General features: G+C 43.9%; 1 protein-coding gene and 1 long non-coding RNA gene across 2 annotated transcripts in view; both read left to right on the top strand.

Moving 5' to 3' along the window:
- Positions 1-19,081, top strand: part of LOC116410384 (cleavage stimulation factor subunit 3-like) — a 98,509-nt gene that overhangs the window by 22,690 nt on the left and 56,738 nt on the right. The window lies entirely within an intron of this gene.
- Positions 10,217-11,467, top strand: LOC116410300. The gene is made up of 3 exons (XR_004222257.1): positions 10,217-10,542; positions 10,665-10,700; positions 11,383-11,467. It is a non-coding gene; the product is annotated as an uncharacterized LOC116410300 (long non-coding RNA).

Here is a 19,081-nt window from a genome sequence, read left to right as displayed (position 1 = left end):
CACCGTTTGTCGTAGACCCATGAATGAGGTGTCAAACTGTACGGCTTATTCGGGAATGGGGTGCTATGACTTTTCTGAGGGGTGAGCCGTTAATTGCCCAGTGGGGGGCAATTAACCACCGTTTGTCGTAGACCCATGAATGAGGTGTCAAATCGTGCGGCCTATTTGGGAATGGGGTGCAATGACTTATTTGAGGGGTGGGTGGTTAATTGCCCCAGCAGGGGGCAATTAACCACCGTTTGTTGTAGACCCATGAATGAGGTGTCAAATCGTGCACCTTATTCGGGAATGGAGTGCTATGACTTTTCTGAGGGGTGGGCGGTTAATTGCCCCAGCAGGGGCAATTAACCACCGTTTGTCGTAGACCCATGAATGAGGTTTCAAACCGTGCGGCTTATTTGGGAATGGGGTTGCTATGACTTTTCTGAGGGGTGGGTGGTTAATTGCCCCAGCAGGGGGCAATTATCCGCCCAAAGACTTAACATTGAGACCAACTTTGAGTCCCGCACTGTTTGTCGTAGACCCATGAATGAGGTGTCAAACCGTGCGGCTTATTCGGGAATGGGGTGCTATGACTTTTCTTAGGGTTGGGCAGTTAATTGCCCCAGCAGGGGGCAATTAACCACCGTTTGTCGTAGATCCATGAATGAGGTGTCAAACCATTGCGGCTTATTCGGGAATGGGGTTCTATGACTTTTCTGAGGGTTGGGCGGTTAATTGCCCCAGCAGGGGCAATTGTGACAGAGAACTGAAGGAAACATTGTAAGATCGGGGCACAAGTTTTGCCACGGCAAGCGCCACTCACATTTTCTTCAGGAAATGTACCTCTCTAGTAATTATTATTCTTCCGTACAAAAGTTCGGCGCGTAACTAGTCCCACACCGTTTGTCGTAGACCCATGAGTGAGGTGTCAAATCGTGCGGCCTGTTCGGGAATGGGGTGCTATGACTCTTCTAAGGGGCCCGCAGGGGGCAATTAACCAGTCAAAAATCCCATTGACTTAACATTGAGGCCAACTTTGACGGATTGTAGCGCAGAGAGGGAATTTTTTAGAAACGTGAAATTTACCACATTTGAAGAGGTTTGCAACCTGTGTCAGAAGATACCCTGCACAAGGGTATAAGTTTTACCCCCGGGGCAAGAGAGATACCCAAATATGCCCCATTGACTTATAATGGGGATTTTGGCGAATAACTAGTTTGTCGTAGACCCATGAATGAGGTTCAAACCGTATTCGGGAATGGGGTGCTTTGACTTTTCTGAGGGGTGAGCGGTTAATTAATTCCCAAAAAGTCCCATAGACTTAACATTGAGACCAACTTTGATGGATTGTAGCAGAGAGAGCGAATTTTGTAGAAAGGTCAAATATATGAAAATATGATGATTGTTGGATGCCCAAAAGTGGGCGGAGCTGTGAACAGCCAATCAGATTTTACCTATTGATTTGGCGGAAATTCAACCTGCTGTCATTCTCACAATAATAACACCAGGGTCCCCAAACTTTTTACACTTGGTCACTAGGGGACCGCAGTTTTAGATTTTAAAAGTGGGCAGAGCCACCATTAGCCAATCAAATTTCACCTATTGATTTTTATTGGTTTGATGCCAGAGTTCCCAAACTTTGCACTGTCAGTCACTGGGTGACTGGGTGAGTGGGAGGGGCCAACAACAACGAATCAAATTTTACCCATTGACTTTTATGGGAAAATTTAAACTGATGCCAATCTTACAGCTTTGAGGCGACACTCCCCAAACTTGAATCACACAGTCAGGGGCTCAGCCTGAATGAAAATATGATGATTGTTGGATGCCCAAAATTGGGCAGAGCTGTGTACAGCCAATCAGATTTTACCTATGGACTTGTGAAAATCCAACCTGCTGCCATTCTCACAGTAATAACCCCAGGGTCCCCAAACTTTGCAGGGTTATGCCCCAGGTAACTGTGGTTCAAGGTAAGAAAAAGTGGGCGGAGCCACCAACAGCCAATCAGAGTTTACCTATTGACTTTCAATGGGGAAATAAAACCTGCTGCCAAACTTTTCACAGTTGGTCACTAGTGGACTGCAGTTCTAGTTTTTAAAAGTGGGCGGAGCCACCAACAACCAATCAGATTTCACCCATTGATTTTTATTGGTTTGTTGCCAGGGTTCCCAAACTTTGCATAGTCAGACACTGGGTGACTACGCATTTAAGGTTTTTTGTATTTTTGTAAGTGGGTGGAGCCACCAACAGCCAATCAGATTTTACCTATTGACTTTAAATGGAGAAATTCAGCCTGCTGCCATTCTCACAGTAATAACACCTGGGTCCCCAAACTTTTCACAGTTGGCCACTAGAGGACTGCAGTTTTAGTTTTGGAAAAGTGGGTGGAGCTACCAACAGCCAATCAGACTTCACCTATTGATTTTTTTTTTTTATGGGGAGTTTGGCGAATAGCTAGTTTGTTGTAGACCCATGAATGAGGTGTAAAACCGTGCAGCTTATTTGGGAATGGGGTGCTATGACTTTTCTGAGGGGTGGGCGGTTAATTGCCCCAGCAGGGCAATTTTAATGTTTTAGCAACACTGAAGTGTGAAACATTGTGAAGTGTGAAACATTGTAATATTGGGGCACTAGTTTTGCCACGGCAAGCACCACTCACATTTTCTTCAGGAAATGTACCTCTCTAGTTTCTGCCATTATTTCCCTTAATGCCCCCCCCAGTGTATCAGTGCTCCACCCACCTCTGATCCCAGAAATAAAAATGAGAAATCAGTGCAAGTGCCAGAGTGAGCGTTGGTGGCAGGGAAATGGCGGCTGAGACCTGTCCCTTAAATTAGGCTGTTTAAAAAGAGAAAGATACGTTAGATAACGGCCCAATGATGGAGCCACAGTAGGTATAATAAATATAAAAATATCACAAAAGGTTCCCAGCGATGAGTTCTCCCCCCTCGGCTGAAGATTCCCATCATTCCCGACCCCTGACTTGCCGAGCGGTAACATAAAAGTTCAGGCACCATTGGATACCCCTGTTTGAGTCACTGGGATATTAGAGTTACAATAATGAGAAATAAACCAATTTAGAATTATGGTTGTGTTTATGATTTATTTTCCTATTTAACAGACCAACTGCATTAAGCTCACACTGTGCAACACACTCACATCTGACATATTAGTAGAAATTGCCATATTGCTGCCACATCTGAGTGTTCATTCACAGGAGCATTAATTACTCTGCTTTCCTGGTGTCAATGAAAAATGGAAGAGGCAAGTGGTATGGCAGCTCCACCCAGCAAAGGGAGAGGGTAACATGGGGGCAGGTATGAGGCCAATGCAGGATAAAGGTGGTTTTGGTAGAGGTTCAAAAGCATTTTATTCTAAAAGGTTCATTAAAGGCCTTCCCAAATTACAGGGCACTTACATAAACCTTTATATACAGTAATTGTCACTTGAAAGCCAGGAAGTTTCTGTTGATGTTCCAGGTTTCTCCACTGTTAGAGCAATAAAAGTCTAGAACCCGGCTAACAAAAGAGCTGGTGGTATGCAATTTGTGATGCATTGGGGAGGCTCAGAGTGGCTTAGATGCCTTTAAAGCGGCTGAAAAGTGAAAAATTAACACATTCTTTAACTTTTCATTATAAACTCATATATATCCAATGTGCCAGCAACAGTGATGTCTCCAAACAGTTGCATATTAATTGGATAGATTGCAGTTTTCTGCACAATTAAGAAAGTGTAAAAATATTTAAGATAATAAATGATTAAAGTTATTTTCTAAGAAAAATATGTTATTATTGCCCACTTTGCCTCTTTCAATGAAAAGCCCTTAAATACAAGCAATGGGGAGCTCAGAGGGTTCTATCATGTTTAGTGAAGAGCCAATGTGGCCAAAAATGAGAAAAATTGTCAAAAGGCGACAATTTCACACGTCAGAAATCCCTGACAAAGCTGCTCTTAAAGGGGCTGTCGTGTCCTGAAGAATCAGAACTTGGGGAGCCAGTCACAGTGTCGCAGCCGCTCTCTGGTTCATCATCGGATATGCTGTAACAGTGACAGGAGCAGCCTGCTGTTAGGCCTGGGGTGCCAGAGGGAAACCAATGCTGCCGTGCTGCTATACACAGTGCTGGAATAGTCACTAATACACAGAAATGATTGGCATAAAATGGTGTTCATAATCGGCTAATTTATCTCTTCAGGCTTTGGGTTGGGCCTGTAGTCCTGCCGGGGCCACAGGAAGTAGGTTAGAGGTGCCCCCCAGTTGTTATTCCCCGCTCAGTTCACTCACTCACTCAGGAATATTCTGGAGGTTGGTTTTGACTTCTTCCAGTTTAGAGGAGATTGATGTTTGGCAGAAGCGCTGTTGGGCTCAGGTTGGGGTGACTGAGGATCTGTAGTAATCTCATGGCTGTCTCTCCAGGTGCCACCATTTTGGGAGGGCTGCCTAGCGAATGTTTCTTGCTTGGATGCCATGTCACATCTTGGCTTTGAATTCTGTTGCTCCCATCGTGCAGTCGGTGTGTTATGGAGTCAGGAGTAAATGTAGCAATAAGGTCCGGCTCGTAAAGCTGATAACCACGAATCGGTACACAGAGCTCTCATGGATGTGTCCACTTAGCTTGCAGGGAAATGTGCTGCAGGTAAGTGCTAAGGTACAGTGCTAAGTACCCAGGAACTAAAAGTGTCCCCACTTCCTTTACTTGTCATCCCCTATCAGACCTGCAGCCTGTAGTCCTGTAACTGTCACTGGCCTACATGTCCCAGCATCCCCTATCAGACCTGCCTGTAGTCCTGTAACTGTCACTGACCTACATGTCCCAGCATCCCCTATCAGACCTGCAGCCTGTAGTCCTATAACTGTAATTGGCCTACATGTCCCAGCATCCCCTATCAGACCTGCAGCCTGTAGTCCTATAACTGTCACTGGCCTACATGTCCCAGCATCCCCTATCAGACCTGCAGCCTGTAGTCCTATAACTGTCATTGGCCTACATGTCCCAGCATCCCCTATCAGACCTGCAGCCTGTAGACCTAAAACTGCCTACATGTCCCAGCATCCCCTATCAGACCTGAAGCCTGTAGTCCTATAACTGTCATTGGCCTACATGTCCCAGCATCCCCTATCAGACCATGTCCCAGCATCCCCTATCAGAACTGCAGCCTGTAGTCCTATAACTGTCACTGACCTACATGTCCCAGCATCCCCTATCAGACCTGCAGCCTGTAGTCCTATAACTGTCACTGACCTACATGTCCCAGCATCCCCTATCAGACCTGCAGCCTGTAGTCCTATAACTGTCATTGGCCTACATGTCCCAGCATCCCCTATCAGACCTCAGCCTGTAGTCCTATAACTGTCATTGGCCTACATGTCCCAGCATCCCCTATCAGACCTGCAGCCTGTAGTCCTATAACTGTCATTGGCCTACATGTCCCAGCATCCCCTATCAGACCTGCAGCCTGTAGTCCTATAACTGTCACTGGCCTACATGTCCCAGCATCCCCTATCAGACCTGCAGCCTGTAGTCCTATAACTGTCACTGACCTACATGTCCCAGCATCCCCTATCAGACCTGCAGCCTGTAGTCCTATAACTGTCACTGACCTACATGTCCCAGCATCCCCTATCAGACCTGCAGCCTGTAGTCCTATAACTGTCATTGGCCTACATGTCCCAGCATCCCCTATCAGACCTGCAGCCTGTAGTCCTATAACTGTCATTGCCTACATGTCCCAGCATCCCCTATCAGAACTGCAGCCTGTAGTCCTATAACTGTCATTGGCCTACATGTCCCAGCATCCCTATCAGACCTGCAGCCTGTAGTCCTATAACTGTCACTGACCTACATGTCCCAGCATCCCCTATCAGACCTGCAGCCTGTAGTCCTATAACTGTCATTGACCTACATGTCCCAGCATCCCCTATCAGACCTCAGCCTGTAGTCCTATAACTGTCACTGACCTACATGTCCCAGCATCCCCTATCAGACCTGCAGCCTGTAGTCCTAAAACTGCCTACATGTCCCAGCATCCCCTATCAGACCTGCAGCCTGTAGTCCTATAACTGTCACCTACATGTCCCAGCATCCCCTATCAGACCTGCAGCCTGTAGTCCTATAACTGTCACTGGCCTACATGTCCCAGCATCCCCTATCAGACCTGCAGCCTATAACTGTCACTGGCCTACATGTCCCAGCATCCCCTATCAGACCTGCAGCCTGTAGTCCTGTGTCACTGGCCTACATGTCCCAGCATCCCCTATCAGACCTGCAGCCCAATAACTGTAACTGGCCTACATGTCCCAGCATCCCCTATCAGACCTGCAGCCTGTAGTCCTATAACTGTAACTGGCCTACATGTCCCAGCATCCCCTATCAGACCTTCCAGCTGTAGTCCTATAACTGTAACTGACCTACATGTCCCAGCATCCCCTATCAGACCTTCCACCTGTAGTCCTATAACTGTAATTGACCTACATGTCCCAGCATCCCCTATCAGACCTGCAGCCTGTAGTCCTATAACTGTCACTGACCTACATGTCCCAGCATCCCCTATCAGACCTGAAGCCTGTAGTCCTATAACTGTGACCTACATGTCCCAGCATCCCCTATCAGACCTGAAGCCTGTAGTCCTATAACTGTCACTGACCTACATGTCCCAGCATTCCCTATCAGACCTGAAGCCTGTAGTCCTATAACTGTCACTGAACTACATGTCCCAGCATCCCCTATCAGACCTGCAGCCTGTAGTCCTATAACTGTCACTGACCTACATGTCCCAGCATCCCCTATCAGACCTGAAGCCTGTAGTCCTATAACTGTCACTGAACTACATGTCCCAGCATCCCCTATCAGACCTGCAGCCTGTAGTCCTATAACTGTCACTGACCTACATGTCCCAGCATCCCCTATCAGACCTTCAGCCTGTAGTCCTATAACTGTAATTGACCTACATGTCCCAGAATCCCCTATCAGTCCTTCAGCCTGTAGTCCTATAACTGTCATTGTCCTACATGTCCCAGCATCCCCTATGCTGGGGCAATTAACCGCCCGCCCCTCAGAACAGTCATAGCACCCCATTCCCGAATAAGCCGCACGATTTGACACCTCATTAATGGGTCTATGACAAACGGTGGTTAATTTCCCCCTGCTGGGGGCAGTTTTTGCCCAAGTGCTGATTTATTATACAGACATTAACCCATCGCTGCCTGTGCAGGAATACAGATCCGCCATTTCAACTGCCATTTGTATCTGTAACATGAAACCCATTCCCAGCTGGGGCTGGTCACGTGACTGGCATTGTTATTCCAGCCCTATGTAACTATATGTATGTAACCCACATTCCCAGTCAGTTGCACATGTGATGTCACAATGGTTTGAACCTCACAAAGGTTGGAGTAAATGTAATTAGTGTTTGTTGTGAGTGATGTCGTTGTGATGTCACAATGGGCACAGTCAAAGTGTCCAAGCAGCGGCCAAACTGGCTCATTCTTGATCAGGCGACTGAGGTAGGTGGAGCTCTAGGGATGTTTGTGCCAACGTTAGCAGGAATAAGAGATAATAATAACTAATCAGTTTAATACTGGCGCTGTGGGGGCTTTAGTGTAGTTTTTTTTACAATGGCACAAAAATTTGGCAACAATTTGTCAAAAAAATTGACGCACGCGTGAAAAGAAATGCTGAGCGTCGTGTTTCTGACCCAAACACTTTTTTTTACAGTTTCACTCATATTTTACTCACTAATTACTGTAACTAAAGTGATATTTCTTTTTGTCGCCATAGAGAGAAATTGAGAGAAAATGTTTAGGCGTTTAATTTCGTGGCTCCCTTGTGTGCCAAGGGTAAGAACTTTATTCTTTTTACTCTAATATCACTCATTTAGTGCTATTCATTGCCTTGCTATATACAGGTATAGGACCCATTATCCAGAATGCTCGGGACCTGGGGCTTTCCGGATAAGGAGTCTTTCCGTAATTTGGATCTAAGTCTACTAAAAAATTATTTAAACATCATTTAAACCCAATAGGGCTGTTCTGCCCCCAATAAGGGGTAATTATATCTTAGTTGGGATCAAGTACAGGTACTGTTTTATTATTACAGAGAAAAGGGAATCATTTAACCATTAAATAAACCCAATAGGGCTGTTCTGCCCCCAATAAGGGGTAATTATATCTTAGTTGGGATCAAGTACAGGTACTGTTTTATTATTACAGAGAAAAGGGAATCATTTAACCATTAAATAAACCCAATAGGACTGTTCTGCCCCCAATAAGGGGAAATTATATCTAAGTTGGGATCAAGTACAGGTACTGTTTCTTTCTGGATAACACGTTTCCGGATAAGGGATCCTATACATATATATATATATATATATATATATTATTGTAGGGAGACCAAATCACTTGAAAATTCAGGGACACGTCTAATAAATACATGTTGCAGGGCAGCACTGATTGGAGTGTCCCTGAATTTCCAAGTGATCTGCTCGCCCTATTGTATTGCTGAATTCATTCTACTTTGCCTATTTGCTCATTTCTTTTCATAATAAAACTTTTTATTCTTCACTAGAAACGACGGAATAAACCCCCGAGCAAATCTCTTGCGGTAAGCAGAGAATAACTGATTCACTCAGTATAAAAATCCCACATTACTATTTGCCCTATTCGAGCTATTGCATTTACAATTTGTTTGCCTCTTTCTCATTTATTTTGTAATAAAACGTATTTTTATTCTTCCTAGATTGAAAACGATGAAGTTGGCGCGGTCGTCGTGGTAAGCAGAGAGGAACTGGTTAAATATAATGATCACTCTTTGCTCACTATTTGTGCTTTTCCAGCCATTTCATTTACTATTAATTTTGGCCATTTTTGCTTGTTTATTCTTATAATAAAACATGATTTTATCCTTCCTAGAACCACCAAGATGAACCCGCTGGCGACATCATTGTGGTAAGCAGCGATTTGTAAAAAACACAACTTTCCTGGTTATTTGTGTTATTGAAACCTTATTATTTACTGACCTATAGATTTATATGTGACTTTGTCACAGGCCCTTAATAACGCTGAGAATTTACTGGTATATTCACTACTGACCCCATTCCCCCATCATTTCTACTTTCTCACTTTTAAATCTAAACTACAAAATCATTCATTACCACAAACCATATATGGCACATTCTATAACATATCAATATATATAATAGATTATTAGTGCTGGAACCCTTTTCAATATGTTTGGTTCCCTGGCAAGAGAGAGCCCCTTCCCCTTTGAATTGATATCAAAATAATAAATTAATGTACAGGTGAAGGACCCATTATCCAGAATGCTCGGGACCAAAGGTATTCCAGATGAGGGGGCTTTCCGTTAATTTAACCCAATAGGGCTGTTCTGCCCCCAATAAGGGGTAATTATATCTTAGTTGGGATCAAGTACAGGTACTGTTTTATTATTACAGAGAAAAGGGAATCATTTAACCATTAAATAAACCCAATAGGGCTGTTCTGCCCCAATAAGGGGTAATTATATCTTAGTTGGGATCAAGTACAGGTACTGTTTTATTATTACAGAGAGAAGGGAATCAGTATTAAAATTCTGAATTATTTGATTAAAATTAAGTCTATGGGGGACAGTCTTTTCGTAATTTGGAGCTTTCTGGATATTGGGTTTCTGGTAACGGATCCCACACCTGTACTGACTCTGCATTTATTTATACACATGAATGATATCTTCTCAAAAGCACTTTTTTCCCAGTACTAAACACATATTTTAGTCATTTTGTGCCTTATATAGATCTTGATAGATGATAGGCCGTTAATTCTATAAAATAACATCACTTTTGTTTATCCCATTCCCAGGCTCTTCCGGAGACCACCATCTGCCTGGTAAGCAGAAAAGGACCCCATACATTATTACTATTCGCTCCCCCTTTTTTATTTACTAATGTTCATATTTTGTTTGTTTTCATCGCACCTTTTTTAGCCCTAAAAATAGAATATTTTCCTGATTACACCATTTGTTTGTAATTTACCAAGTGTAAAAACACTAATACAAAATGGCGCTGTCTAAAAGCTGTCAGTGGGAGCCGCGCCGGCCAATCGTAACAATCTGTATTGGATTTTTGGCTCGAGAGGTTTTTGTATTGATTTGTATTGAATATTGTATATTGAATATTCTTGTGCAAATGAGGTTTTCGCACTCTTATTCTGTATTCGTTCATTGAATCTTTTTTTTTGTAACTCGGCCCAGTAACATGGTTCCCTGATTCCCTTCCATATCGGCCTCTGTGCATCCCATGTTTGTATCCCCGCGCCACTTTTCCCAGTGAATCTGATCTATTTTCCTCTCTTAATCAGGTTCCGTCGGTTGGTTGTGGCGACACCACCTGCCCAGAGCCACCGACCCCTGGTACCAACATCTGCCAGGTAAGTAGTAAAGGAACTATTTTATTTTCTGAGTTAATTAATGATAATGAGCTACAGAACTATAGTAAGTTGATCCCATAACTAATCGTATCGCTCTTCATCAGGAGGAGCCAGAGCAGGTTGCTGAGCCTGGCGAGGAGATTGAGGTAAGCATAAGGCTAATAGAGAGGGATAAACGCAAATCAAAGTCCCTTATCAGCCAATCGGCTTATTTACAACAGAAATCATACAACCTCGCTCATCTTTTTCATTTCCCTTTCTTACCCAGGAGCGCCCAGAAACACCCGGGGCTCAGACTCGCCAGGTAAGAAGGAATAATTGTTTCTGCTCTCTTACACTTTAGCAGTAGGGATGTAGCGAACCTCAAAAAAAAGTTTGGGAACGCGTTCGCGAACTTACACCAAAAAGCGCGAATATTCGCAAACTTTGCGAACCCCATAGACTTCAATGGGAAGGCGAACTTTAAAACCTAGGAAAAGCATTTCTGGCCAGAAAACTGATTTTAAAGTTGTTTAAAGGGTGCCACGACCTGGACAGTGGCATGCCGGAGGGGGATCAAGGGCAAAAATTTCTCTGAAAAATACTTTGTTGACACAGCGTTGCGTAAAACCGCAAAGGCAGCTGGCAGACCTAGCGGAAATACGCGGCATTTTTTGCTATGTCGCACTATTAGCACCATGGAAACGGGATTTGCTTACACCAGTACTAGGCTGAAAAACGCCATGTGTGGCTTGTGCGGCACTTTTAGGCCGAGAAAAAAACAGCGGAAAAAAAAACGCGGCGAACCCAAATTGCAAACATACGCAAAAAGTTTGTGAACTTCCGAACACCCGATGTTCGCCGGCGAACAGTTCGCTACATCTCTATTTAGCAGCCATATTAATGTCATTCCCACTGTGTCCCTTTGTGATATTTATACCCTGTCTCAAAATCCTCATTACTACATTGAATTGATCTGATCTGGGCCTTTTCTATTTCTTAACTAGGAGGAACCAGCTGACAATCCCTCCGACATTAACACCTGTCAGGTAAGTAAAAGGGAAGGGAGACATATTGTGAAAATGGCGCCACTCAGTATTATATTTTTCCTTTATACAAGTTTTATCTCAGAATGATTTATGGGACTAAATTAATACAATATTATTCTTTTTTCCCCAAATCTAGGAGGGAGCAGGCGACGCTCTGCCTCAGGTAAGCAGCAATGGGCACAATAGGTTACGTTTATATGTTGTGTTGCGCTGCAATAAGGAGTTTAACTGAACTGAGTTTAATCCCCTTTTTCTGTATTCCCATTAGGACTATCAGGAGCCTGAAAAGAGCCTTGATGACGTAAGCAGAAAAAGAAACCTTTTACAAACTTTGCATTCATTTGCCCTGTGAAATATTCATTTGTGATTTTCTCTCTCTTTTAACCAGGATGACTCCTCATCCCACCATTCCTGTCACTGTGAGGTAAGCAGGAAATAATCAATGAACGGATGAAAGTGCAATGAAAGAAATGTTAAAGATTTGTTTTATCATATTCTGTACTGATCTGAGTTTTCTTATCTTAACCAGGAGAATCGAAGGTGCATGCCTCAGTTGGAGCCAAACAAACTCTTTGGGGTAAGCAGCAAAGACAATTATATTACAATTTCCATCCCGGCATCAGATCGCCCTACAGAACATTCACTTTAGCATCTTCTCTAGGGAACTGAGTTAATGTAGTTCTGTGGGGCTGAATTAATGGGAATAGTTTTATAGGTTGGGTTAGATTGCAACACGCAGACTGTAGTCTAAAGATTGTAACTGACTTTATTTTTAATCCCCTTTTCCTGTCTTTTCAACAGCCAACATCATCGGAGGACTCCAGTGACAGCGTAAGCAGAAAAAGAAACCTTTTACAAACTTTGCATTCATTTGCCCTGTGAAATATTCATTTGTGATTTTCTCTCTCTTTTAACCAGGATGACTCCTCATCCTCCCACCATTCCTGTCACTGTGAGGTAAGCAGGAAATAATCAATGAACGGATGAAAGTGCAATGAAAGAAATGTTAAAGATTTGTTTTATCATATTCTGTATTGATCGGAGTTGATCTCATAAAATAATGTTTTCTTACCTTAACCAGGAGAACCGAAGGGACATGCCCCCATTCGAGCCCTACTTTGATTCTGGGGAGTCAGAGGAGAGCAGTGACAGTGTAAGCAGAAAAAGAAAACTGTTACAAACTTTGCATTCATTTGCCCTGTGAAATATTCATTTTTCATCTTCTCTCTTTTATAACCAGGATGAACAACAGAGCGAGGAGGAGCCCCCTCAGAGTTGATCTGGATGAGCTCTCTGGACTCATTGTTTTTTGTAACGAGACCCAGAGAGTAGCGGCAATACCATCAGCCCCCTGAGGTAGGGATAATATTACCTACTTTATTGTACCCATTATATATATTACTGGCTCATTTGTTGGGGAATTTGTTAGTTTTTCTACATTTAATAAAGTCACATATCAAATGCTCTTCTTATTTATTAATAAGGAAAACTCTTTCAGATAAAAAAAAACTCGAATACCTCGAATTTACTAATTTGTAAAAAATATGGCACGACTTTGCCCAGGGCAACTCCCATTTACTTCTATATAAACTCACTCGCATTTAGATGGTGAAGTTTTACATTGGCGTTTTCAGGTTTTTTGCACTTAAATAACAGACATTTGAGCTTTCGAATCATAATTCCAATTTGAGGTTCTTTCGCGAAATCAAAAAAAAAACTCGAACTATTTATAAATTCCCCATATATGTGAGAACCCGACTAAAATGTTACCTAAGATAATGGTACCCCAACAATGAATTATTCCTTGTCCTTTATATATTTATTTCAACATTTTACCAAATACACTGAATTCATATGATAAATCCTTTTTCTCTTCCTCAGGTGGAGCAAGAACATCTGCCGAGCTGTAACACCTGCTCTATCTAGTAGAATTAGGTCTGAAGCAACTGGACTTTTCCCAGTTCATCTTGGAAACGTTTCCCCAACTCATCCGAGCGGCTTCTTCAGTTCAGATGGCAGGTAGGGAATTCCCCGGCACTTGAACCCTTGAGGGTAGTACACTCACAGACATCCAATCACGGTGGTTCTGTTGAACGTGTTCAGTTAGGGGTTGGCTGAAACTGACAGGGGTAAGAAGGTGAGATCCAGTCACAGTGATACCATGATTCTTATTGATGAGGTAGTTAATCCTTCAAAGTACATGCCTGGAAGTGTAAACTGCTGTGAAAGCGCCGGGGTAAGGGTGTCAAAGCGCCATTGTATGTTGATGACAGAGTGAGGAAACGGCTGAAACAAGGCACCACCCTCCACAGCAGAACAAGGCTGAATCCAGAACAAATTTGTTCCTTACTGGGCCTGTGTCTCAATACCTACTTCAAGCACAATGGAGTTTTCTATGGACAAAAACATGGTGGTGTTATGAGTTTGCCTGTGTCTCCAGTTGTAGGGATGTAGCGTACATCGCCAAAAATGTTCGCGAACCCGTTCGCGGACTTTCGGCAAAACTCGCGAACCCGTTCGCGGACTTTCGGCAAAACTCGCAAATATTCGCGAACTTTGTGAACCCCATAGACTTCAATGGGAAGGCGAACTTTAAAACCTAGAAAAGCCATTTCTGGCCAGAAAACGGATTTTAAAGTTGTTTAAAGGGTGCCACGACCTGGACAGTGGCATGCAGGAGGGGGATCAAGGGCAAAAATTTCTCTGAAAAATACTTTGTAAAAAAAACGCCCAAAAAACCGAAAAAAACCCCCAAAAAATAATGCCAAAAAAACCCGCAAGCTATTCCTATGTATACGCAAAGGCGAAAAAACGCGGCGGAAAAAACCGAGGCAAAAAAATGTGGCAGGCTGAATCCAGAACAAATTTGTTCCTTACTGGGCCTGTGTCTCAATACCTACTTCAAGCACAATGGAGTTTTCTATGGACAAAAACATGGTGGTGTTATGAGTTTGCCTGTGTCTCCAGTTGTAGTGATGTAGCAAACATCACCAAAAATGTTCGCGAACCCGTTCGCGGTTTTCGGCAAAACTCGCGAATATTCGCGAACTTTGTGAACCCCATAGACTTCAATGGGAAGGCGAACTTTAAAACCTAAAAGCCATTTCTGGGCAGAAAACTGATTTTAAAGTTGTTTAAAGGGTGCCACGACCTGGACAGTGGCATGCAGGAGGGGGATCAAGGGCAAAAATTTCTCTGAAAAATACTTTGTAAAAAAAAGCCAAAAAATAACGCCAAAAAAAACCGCAAGCTATTCCTATGTATACGCAAAGGCGAAAAACCGAAGCAAAAAAATGCGGCGGAAAAAACCGAAGCAAAAAAACGCAGCACAAAAAAAAAACGCGGCGAACCCAAAATGGCGAACATCGCCAAAAGTTCGCGAATTTGCGGACTTGCGAACACCTGATGTTCGCGCAAATTAGTTCGCCGGCGAACAGGTCGCTACATCTCTAACCAGTTGTAGTGAACTGTTACATGAAAGAAGTGGAAAAGAAAGCCCTGGGCACCTTCAAGGGAACTGAAAGAGCAGTACTTGCTGTTTGATTCCCACCGCCCTTTGGAACATAAACTTGGCGTTATTAGGACTTGGCACCATTGGGCTGAAACTGTGGCACCCAATGCAGAGGCTGAAGAGAAGGAATACAAACCTCTAAAAGGAGCTCTGAGAACTTGTGGGCCCCCAGACTGGGCCTTTATGGAAACTAAATGAGAGACAGGTTGCGATGAGCAAGTTTTTTCGGCAGGCATGGATTCACAGCCATTGGCTCATCAATAAAGACAAGCAAAGAGACCAGGCCAACACACACCGAATAAGTTTAATGGAATCGTCGTGATTGGACGTCTGTGACTGTTCTGCTCCAGTCGTACTTTGAAGGATTAAAACCCGCATCAATGGGAATCATGGTACCACTGTGACTGGATCTCACCTTCTTACCCCTGTCAGTTTCAGCCAACCCCTAACTGGATACGTTCAATGGAACCATTGCGGTTGGATGTCTGTGACTGTTCTACCCTCAAGGGTTTAAGTGCCGGGGAATTCCCTACCTGCCATCTGAACTGAAGAAGCCACTCGGATGAGTTGGGAAACGTTTCCAAGATAGACTCGGAAAAGTACAGTTGTTTTACACTTAATTCTGCTACAAGGCAGCCATCGGGGGGTGGGGTAGGGGCACAGGGGCCCATTTATCATCCTCGGGCCCCACAATAACATCTGGTCCCCGATGGCTAGCCTCTTCTGCAGCAAAGGAAAGAAATATGGAATTCAGAAAACACTTGCAAGCGTTTGTAAGTGCATCTGATGCTAAATCAAATAGAGCTTTGGAGGATACTCCGTTTGTTTTTACTCCTATACTACTACTGTACTGTAAGTAGCCTGCAGAGCGCAGGGCCTTTTATATTTATTAAACAGTTTTACACTATATTTGCCTCATTTTCCATTCTATATACATCGCTGAATTGGATCTCACTTCAATCAAAAGCCCAGCTGGGTGTGGTTTATATGCTCTTTTGATACGTTGTTCTGGTGAGCAGTTTGAACATATATATAGCTGGGGTCACATATATTGTGGTGTTCATCCAAAAGCACTCACCATATTTATTATTGTGTTCAGTATATTACTTTTTTGCACTATATATTTTATTTTTTATTTTCATGCGCTTCTATCAACATTCTGCACATAAATCAAATAGATGTTGCCCTTCAAACAGAGGACTGACAAAAATATTAAATCTTTTCTCTTTTTGTAAAGAGGCACATTTATACAATAAACGTTCCATTGTTGTGTGACATTGAGCGGCTCTGTTTGCTTATTAGAGAGACAGGGAAAGGTTGGGGGAACAGGGAGGGGGGACTGGAGTTTTGCTTTGCTGAGACACCCGAGAAACTATGGGGGGGCATTTACTAACCGGTGTTTTTGGAAACTCACATAAACTCCTGAAAGTTATTTGATTAAAAAAACAATCAATGATTTATTAAGAATCCTTAGTATTAATATCTAAAGAATAGCAGCAGTTTAAATGTAAACCAATGAAAGTCTGCAGTCTAGTGTCCAACTGTGAAAAGTTTGGGGACCCTGGGGTTAATACTGTGAGAATGGCAGCAGGTTGGATTTCCCCATTGAAAGTCATTAGGTAAAACCTGATTGGTTGTTCACAGCTCTGCCCACTTTTGGACATCCAACAATCATTATATTTTCATTCAGACGGACCCCATGACTATGTGATTCAAGTTTGTAGCTTCAAAGCTGTAAGTGTGGCAGCAGTTTAAAAATCTTCCCTGTCAGAGTCAATGGGATAATTGGGGGGTTCGGAGAGGCTCCCCAAGAAGACGGGGGCGGGATCCCTTAGAAACACACAAACAACCTGCTCTGCTATAGGGCGAAGAAGTGTGGGGAGTTTGGGTGTTGTACCCCTAAAACTGTAGGAGGAGTAGCGTTTAGAAAATAGGGGGCGCTAAGAATAGGAATCAGTGGAAGTGGGACAGTATTTGGGGGTTCCCAACCCAACACAATAAAAGGTTACATGGTTACAATTAGCCAGATAATTCCAACTTACATACTGGCAGGGTTCAGCTTGCCCTAGTGCCCCGTTGGACATTTGATTTGTAATGGAGAAAATGGCAGTTATATCTTACCCTTTACACACAGCACAGACACTGAGCCTCACCAGCCTGACACTCAACAGAAGTAAATCACACGATGAACACCTTCCATTGCCATAAACACCCCCTTTTTCCTTTCAAAGTTGCAGAGTTTTTTGAACTTTTTTCCTTTCAAATGCCAGGGGGGCTGCTGTAAGGTGCCATAGACAGTCACTATTTATTGGGCCTGGGGGGTCTGTTTGGGCCTCTGTGTGCTTGAAATGCCAGGGGCTATTCTGAGTCTGGGCCTGGGTATTTATACAGTAGGCAGCCTGGTAGCCTTCCAAGGGCAGTGCCCTATAGTATCTCTCTATACAGGCTATGGGCACAGTTAGGGGGCTGTTCTTTCTGAAATAGACACACTGTCATGGTGTTACTGTATCTCCCCCTATATACAGGCTATGAGCAAACACAGAGGGCTGTTCCTGCTGGCTAATGCTTAGTACCAAGGAATACCCATGCTGGTATAGTGTTATGGCATCTCTTTGTACAGGCCACACAAACTCCTCATATTAGAATTGGTATCAAATTTGGCCCAGTCTGGTGCTACTGGTGCCATGTGCCATGGATGTGACAGTCAAAGTGATATTAAAGGGGCAGTTAGGAGAGTCAGGCCAGACTGGCATTATAGCTTTGCAACAGCGCAGAGTTACATACAGGTGTATGTGAGTGGGAATTGCCAGCATCAACATCAGTAACACAAGTGAGACAGCATCAGGTTGTTCTTTGGGGCAGGGATGTGTATGAACCTCTATGGTCCTGTAACCTCTATTTCAGCTCAATAGCTGCCTTCCCGGACTAGTACCAGTAGAACATGGGTTACACTGCCAGAATGGGCCTTCGCTAAGTGGAAGAGGAAGGTGAGGGTGTTGTGCAACTACACCTCTCTTGCTGCTATGCAGAAAAATGAAAACAGAGGGCGCCAGAGGTTCTTGCAAATAACAAAGTAATAAGTGTTTATTGAACATCCACAGGGTTTACTCACAATACAGCTTCAGAGGCCAGTGGTACAGGCAACACATACCGAGTGTATATTCAGACTCACACTCTCCTGCGGGCAGACTGGCAGGAATCTCCCTTCACCTCTGCGACACACCCTGTAGTGGATCCCTCAGGGAATTCTCTATCCTGATTCCCTATTCACTTGGATCCCTACACTACAGGCAATGTGGCCTGGGAGCTATCTCCAGAAAAACTGCAAATCCTATGCAGGAGCTCATGCTGCTCATTCTATCTCAGCCCTAACTGCCTTACACCTAGAGTGGTACTATTACACCTGCCCCTATCCAATGCCTCATTCACGACTTCACTGGGCCTGGGCCCATGCCCTGGGCTCTCAGCACACACCCACCCTGTCCCTAAGGTGGAAGCAAACAACAGGAAGGTGAGTCAGGCAGGATGTGGCAATAGCACACATGTTAATGAACTCACTTAGATACATTCCCTTCTGCCCAGCAACTGAACCTGTAGGGATTTAAAGCCATAGGGAACAGAGACTCCCATGACCCTTTAATAGACTCCCATGCGGGTGGACTCCCATGGGACTCCCATGGGGGGGGTTCCCATGAACTATAGTCTCCCATGAACCTCTGCGCTCCTATAGTCTCCCATGAACCTCTGCGCTCCTATAGTCTCCCATGAACCTCTGCGCTCCTATAGACTCCCATGAGCTCCTACAGTCTCCCATGAAGCTCCTATAGACTCCCATGGCTCCTATAGACTCCCATGAACCTCTGCGCTCCTATAGTCTCCCATGAACCTCTGCGCTCCCTCCCATGAACTCCTATAGACTCCCATGAACCTCTGCGCTCCTATAGACTCCCATGACCCTTTACGCTCCTATAGACTCCCATGACCCTTTACGCTCCTATAGACTCCCATGACCCTTTACGCTCCTATAGACTCCATGACCCTTTACGCTCCTATAGATTCACATCTGTTCTAATATTTGCATTCCGCTACCCTATTGCGCCCGGCTATGCACTTGCACTATTCCGCCACTAGGTGTCTCCCTTCCCC

Source organism: Xenopus tropicalis, chromosome 4 (assembly GCF_000004195.4).
Source record: "Xenopus tropicalis strain Nigerian chromosome 4, UCB_Xtro_10.0, whole genome shotgun sequence".
Taxonomy (NCBI): Eukaryota; Metazoa; Chordata; class Amphibia; order Anura; family Pipidae; genus Xenopus; species Xenopus tropicalis.
The sequence above is the reverse complement of the archived record's forward strand: the minus strand, read 5'-3'. Positions and strand labels throughout refer to the sequence as shown.